The following is a 5,198-nucleotide window of genomic DNA, read 5'->3' as shown; positions in this document are numbered from 1 at the left end:
CAGGTTGCCTAGGTTACCTGAACCTGCCACTCTTCCTCTAACCTTACTGCTAAAGCAACTAAAAATAGGGGCTGGGTGTATTGTCTGGAGAATACAGAGATTACGGCCCAGTTAACAAGTGGGGACAAAGCTAGTTGCAAATCCCAAAGTGCTGTTTTGCCAAGGGGTCCACAATATAATCATATATATAATTGGCACTTAAAAAAGGCAAGTACATGGAGCTGAAAATATTTATGAGCTAAATCAGTTTGGAGAATAAACATAAACAGGAAAATGCAAACCCTACATTAGAGAAAGAAGGTCATATTAGTTAAGAAACAACCTGTCTGAGATGGGAACTGATGTCATCAATATAAACTAGAAGCTAGGAATTGTAGCATAAGGATAAGGGAAGCTGCAGTACACAACAGAAAGAACAGGGAAAGAAGTAATGGGATTAGACTGCAACAGTGTAAATTGAGGTGGAATATAAAATAGGACTGTCTGAGCATAAAGTGCTTAAACTAAGGGTCGTTAAGTATTGGATTAGATTTGCTCGAAAGATTGCAAAATACATATCACTGGAAGTTTTTAAAAGTACAGGTTCAGTTAAACAGCTTTTTAGGCTGATTTAGATAGGGATGTTCCTTCCCCGAGCAGGGCATTGGATTAGATGGCCTCCTGAGGGCCTCTGGATAATAACCTATGGCCAACACATTTAAGCCCAATAAGAGACTTTTTTAAGCTTGCTGGAAACAAAAGGAATTTTAACAATGGTTTGGTCCATTATGTGATGGGAAGAATAGATTTTTTTATAAAAGGAAAGGAGTATTCAGTAAATATTTCTGCTTTGTATTTGGGAATAGCTAAATGGCATAACCATATCATATGTGATTATGTCTATCTATTACAGCAATAACTGAAGGAAATGTTAAACAACAGCTATTAGAATTAAACATTTTTAAATCAGCCGGTCCAGATAACTTGCATCCAAAAACCTGAAAGTACTTTCTGGACAGCTAAGGATCATTATCAGGATGTCTTCAAAACTTTTCTGGGAAAATTATAGAGGACTGTAAGAAAGTAAATGTTTTGCCAATATTTAACAAAGAATAAGTAGAATGATTTGAGTAATAATAGGCCCATCAATCAGATGCTGATCAGAGCAAAATGATGGAATGGCTTATAGGCATATCAATTAATAAAAAAGGACAATTAATGCTGCTCAACATAAGCCTATAGAAAAATACATCCTGTCAAAATAACTTGGTATCTTTTTTGAGGAGTTAAAAGCTTGGATAAAAAAACAGTACTGATAACAAGTGCAGAGTGCTGTACCTAGGGTGCAAAAATATCCAGCATGCCTACTGGAAGTGACCCTCTCAGCACTACAGCAGCAGAAAAGGATCTCGGAGTCATAGTGGACTCCAAGATGAACATGAGTCGTCAGCATGACGGAATCATCAGCAAAGCTAACCGCATTTTATCATGTATCAGCAGATGCATGACAAATAGATGCAAGGAGGTGATACTTCCTCTCTATGCGGCATTAGTCAGACTGCAGTTGGAGTACTGCATCCAGTTTTGGGTGCTGTACTTCAAGAAGGATGTTGATAGACTCAAGAGGGTCCAGAGGAGGGCCATTCATATGGTTATGGGCATACAGGACAAGCCCTATGAGGAGACACCGAGGGACCTGGACCTCTTCAGCCTCCACAAGAGAAGGCTAAGGGGTGATCTTGTGCCAGCCTACAAATTCATTTGGGGGATGCAGCAAAGGATCGGAAATGCTCTGTTCACCAGGGCGCCTCTTGGGGTAACAAGGAACAATGGTCACAAACTGACAGAGAGCAGATTTAAGCTACATATCAGGAAGAACTTCTTCATGGTAAGGGTGGCCAAAATTTGGAATGGGCTTCCAAGGGAGGTGGTGCCCTCCCCTACCTTGGGGGTCTTTAAGAGAAGGCTGGATAGGCACCTGGCTGGGGTCATCTGACCCCAGCACTGTTTCCTGCCTAGGCGGGGGGTCGGACTCAATGATCTGTTGAGGTCTCTTCTGACCCTAGCATCTATGAATCTATGAACATACTTAGGCTTCTGGAAGACATTAAAACAGAGTACCCCTACCCTTGTTACTAGGCATGAGGAGGGGAGACTGGGCAAGCTGCAGAAAGCCTGATGTCAAGAGGCAGCAGGTGTGAGCTGCTTATGTAAACTGAGCTACAAGTTGCAAAATGAGAGACTGATGATGAGGGAAGCAGCAGCACCTGAGTCCTGGGACTGGAAATCTGGATTGGATCACAGGAAGAGTCCTGGGTTGGGGGCATATAAGCCTAGCCTTTGGACTTGAATGGGGGAGTCTGATCCTGGTTGCCACAGGGTGAGGAGCCCTGAATGAAACTGACTGGGGGAAGGTATATGACAGCCCAGGTGAGATACCTGGGAGGCTGGGGAAACAAGCCAGCTGTGGGCAGGAAGGCTAAAGTGAGCAGAGACCCAAGGAAGAGTTTATATTTGAGTTGGAACTTTTTGGGTTGATGTTCTGTGTTCCGTTTTGGTTTAACTAGAGGTATGGGCTGTGATGATGGGGGAGGTTTCGAGGCCACATAACAGGATGCTAGGGGTATTCTACAGGTTGAGACCTGCTCTGAGCTGGAAGCAAGGGGCCAAGGCTGAGGAGCCAAGATCCACAGCAGTGGACCTGGGCTGAGAGCTCAGCTGCAGAAAAAGGGGCCAAACCTGGGAAGCCTGAAATTCCAAGAAGTGTTTTTGAGGCCTGGGGGGGACTGCCTTAAAGAGGAAGCAGCCTTAGAAAAGTATAGAGACCCCAGGACTGAGTTTGGGGCAGAGAAGCCCAACAACAGAGCCAAAAGTGGGGAGTGTTGAAGAATCTTGTTCCAGCCTCCTCCTCTCCCTCGGGGTAGTCTGTTCTCCCTCGTCACCACCGCCATCTCCCTCTCACGTGTCTATTGCTCTGGTTGCTAAGCAACCAATTCCGCCTAGGTGAGGGATTTCAGGTAAGAGGGTGTGGTTTTAACCTCTCTGTTGTTCTAAGCACTGACCTCAAGGCAAGGGGGCAGGGGCTTGAGCCATGTCACTCCCTGAGGTGACCAGTGATGCTTTTCAAATTGATTGATCAGCATCAAACAATACCTGCCCTGACTGGGTATGGATAATGATGTCAGAAAGGTTATTTAAGGGTCCCTTCTTCCTGGAAGAGGGAGAGCCATATTGGGGAACAAGGAGTAAGCACACAGTCTCTGGAGCTCTTCTAGGCTCCAGATAAACATGTGAGTAACTTACCTGAAATGCATCTAGAAATATAGCTTACTGTAATGTAGAAGAGTATCAGCCAGCTACTAAGCTGACACTGTTTGCTCTGGGTTATTCTTTGATACTTCTTTATCCTGTACCCTTCCCCAAGCCTACCCCTTCTGACCCTAGAAACTATAAAACTATGAAACTACCCTCTTTAACCAATAAAGCTGTCCACTATAACAAGTGTGATGGACTTGCTGAGAGAGGTATTGGGGCATGCCTTTAAGCTCCCTATGCTCAGCTAACTAAGGGAGGCTACTAGTTGTGCTTCAGGCTTAAGGAAGCACTCCAAGTTCTCACAGTGGGTCAAGAACCCTCAAGGTCTACAAGGCCTGTGTACCCTGGGGGGCACAGGGCTTGAATACAGACCAGACCCCTGGGTGGTGGCAGCGGTTTCCCCAGGCATACAGGTATGCTCCAGGAAGGGGGTCAGCCAGAGGTGAGGGACTCCAGGGGAGGCACTTGGAGCTTGGTAGGTGGTCCGGTCCAGTGAGTTGGGTGGCTTAGTGCAGGAGCACCCCCTACTGGCCCACCACAGGGAGCACCAGAGAAGCTACTGCTGGCTTCCAAGGACTGCCTTCCCCAGCGTATTATTAATAACATCAAAGGTATGGCAGAAAAGAGACTGGAGATAAGCGGGGCTGGAGAGTGTAGCAGGTGGGCTGACCCCAGGTGGCATCAGGCACTGGGGGTGGACCTGCAAACTGCTACACATTGGACATAGTATCACATCATATTTGCATTAAACCAGAATGATACAAAATCACTGTACACATCCTACAGTGTACCATTCAAAAGGACTAAAATCTTGCTTACTGGCAGCTCTCAAAACGTGACTGTAAACAGGGTATCACCAGTGAGCAGAGGCAGGGTCCCTCAGGAATCAGTTCTTGGCCCCACCTCTTTAACATTTTTATCAGTGACCTGAAAGAAAACACAGAACCATTTCTAACGAATCTTGCAGATGTTGTAAAGATGGAGTAAGTGACAAAAATGAATATGATATGTCATTAATACAGAGAGATCTGGATGCTTGGTATACTGGGTGCAAGCAAACAATAAGCATTTTAACAGAGCCAGATGCAAAGTTATGTGTTAGAAAGCTGGCTACATTTGGAAGATGAGGTTCTCTGGGAAGCAGTGGCTCTGACAAGGTTTAGGGAGTTTCCATCTCCATTTCTTTGCTTTTATACTTACATGCTCCAACTTTGCAAAAGCTAATTAACACTAGTTGTGGTGGATGATCAGCTAAATATCATCTCGCAGCAAGTTGCTGTGGACCAAAGAGTTAATGTGAGCCCTGGACATATAAACAGAGACAGATTAAGTAAAAGTCAGTTGTTCAGGTCTTGGAAGAAGCATCCAGTGGCATCAGTTTGTTGTTCATCAGACTGATAGTGAATCAAAAGTTGATTAGTCTGTTATTGTATTTTTTATTAATAAAAATGTGTCCCAGTATTAATAAATAAACATGTAAGAGATTGAGATCAGAGCATCAACATATAGACATACAAATCTTAGTTTATCCTTCTAAATATCATCTAATAATAAATTATGTTTTTTCTCCTCCTATGAAAGTGACATTTTTTAGATTAATTCATATTAAAGCAATAATATCAGGTTGCGTTTTAACAAAATAAACCAGCTTCATCAGTTAAAAGATGCAAACAAAGCATGGGGCTATCACTAAAATAAACAACTGGATTCTAGGTGAGAATCTCCAGTGAAACATTTGTCAAAGTATGTTCATCTGTGGCCTAAAAATATTGCCAATATGAAATGGTAAGTTTTTACTCAAGCTTTCCTAATATTCTGTCTTTGGGCAGAGATCTGAAAAATGTCATCATCAAAGGTTAAAGTGTGACAAAGGTAATAGGAATTCTTAACATAGAAGGAATGGG

General features: G+C 43.5%; 1 protein-coding gene across 1 annotated transcript in view; it reads right to left on the bottom strand.

Moving 5' to 3' along the window:
• Positions 1 to 4,217, bottom strand: part of LOC109298716 (lipoxygenase homology domain-containing protein 1) — a 236,860-nt gene extending 232,643 nt beyond the window's left edge. Inside the window, exon 1 of the mRNA XM_019518967.1 lies at positions 4,114 to 4,217. The gene's annotated coding sequence lies outside the window, so the exon portion shown is untranslated. The remainder of the gene's footprint in view (positions 1 to 4,113) is intronic.
• Between the last annotated feature and the right edge of the window lie 981 nt (positions 4,218 to 5,198).

This window comes from Gavialis gangeticus, unplaced genomic scaffold (genome assembly GCF_001723915.1).
Source record: "Gavialis gangeticus isolate Ggan-Ray unplaced genomic scaffold, GavGan_comp1, whole genome shotgun sequence".
NCBI lineage: Eukaryota > Metazoa > Chordata > Crocodylia > Gavialidae > Gavialis > Gavialis gangeticus.
The sequence above is the reverse complement of the archived record's forward strand: the minus strand, read 5'-3'. Positions and strand labels throughout refer to the sequence as shown.